Here is a 1374-nt window from a genome sequence, read left to right as displayed (position 1 = left end):
GCTTCTGAGTACTGGGGCAAAGCAAGTTATTTTGTGCTTTATACATTATCTGTGCCATTTTATATTCAACTAAATCATAAAATTTCAGGGTATTCAGATTAATAAACCTAATGTTAGTTGGTTCTATATAGTTTGATTGGTTTATCTATCTATCTATCTATCTATCTATCTATCTATCTATCTATCTATCTATCTATCTATCTATCCACACACTCATTCATATATCTAATAAGAAAAAACTGTTAAAACTGAGAGAAATGTTTTAGTTGAACCAACTGAAATATAATGCATATCAAATTCATTTACATATCTATGTATGCAAAGCGTAAAATTCAAAGGGGGACAGATCATTGCCACAAAACTTAAACAATCCACCAAAGTAAAAGAAAGGTTATTATTCTTATAGGAAGGAAAGGAGTACAGGTTTCCATGGTAGCATTTCTTAACATTGGTAATATAGCTTAAAATTTAATTATGATTACAACTAAGTTTGATGACCATTCTTTGAAAACTCTGCACATTCTTTGAAAACTCTGATGTGCTACAATGCATGCAATGTAGGGGTTTTTGAGCATGTGAAAGAAATGACATAGGGCAGTGACTATGTCTGAAGTGTCGTTGTGGTTTGGCTTTTTACACAAGCGTTGCAATTCACTGTGTTACAGCTGGTCACTCTGGTCACCCTTTCTGTGGGCATAAAAAAAATGCTCAGATGTTCCTGCAAAGTAAGCTAAATGTCAAGACAAAATGAGGGACATGTCAAGGTGTGTCTGTCTAACTTACTGCTAGCTTTTCAAAAAAAAAAAAAAAAAAAAAAAGCTCAGTGTTATCTACACTGTTTTTAACCTTTGCTTACCCAGGAAAATGTGACTCTTGAGATTAAAAATATCTTTTACAAGAGTGTCCTGGCCAAGACAGACAGCTGCAAAATCAACTAAGTTCCATAAACTAGTAACACACAAATGAATGCAGAAAATAATACATAAATTAAGTACAGGAAAACAAAAGTGATACAAAATAAAATATAAAAACAACAAAATATGTAAGCTTCAGAGCCCATAAAGCGTAAAACACGATCATTATCGTCTTATGCTCACTGGCATACAGTTTTGCTGCAGTTTGCATCATGTGCTCACAATAGTTATTAGCCATCAAACCTATTTTATTCTTTTAAACTGAGCCAATGGTTGAGTTTGTTTGACATGTTTGAAACATTACAGTCTCCTAGGGAAAAGATGTATGCATCTTAACTAGATGGCTTCTTCTGCAGTTACGACCGCTGTCTTCTTAATAGGGCTGGGCCATATTATACCGTTCACGGTAATACCGGTATAATGTTAGGCAACGATAGGAAAATGAAATATCGCGATAGAA

General features: G+C 33.8%; 1 protein-coding gene across 2 annotated transcripts in view; it reads right to left on the bottom strand.

The window, feature by feature from the left end:
• The window catches only part of rbm27 (RNA binding motif protein 27), a 23148-nt gene that overhangs the window by 18351 nt on the left and 3423 nt on the right, over positions 1 to 1374 (bottom strand). The window lies entirely within an intron of this gene.

Source organism: Haplochromis burtoni, unplaced genomic scaffold (genome assembly GCF_018398535.1).
Source record: "Haplochromis burtoni strain Fernald_Lab_line unplaced genomic scaffold, NCSU_Asbu1 Contig_83, whole genome shotgun sequence".
NCBI classification, from domain to species: Eukaryota; Metazoa; Chordata; class Actinopteri; order Cichliformes; family Cichlidae; genus Haplochromis; species Haplochromis burtoni.
This window is presented reverse-complemented; position numbering and strand designations above follow the sequence as displayed.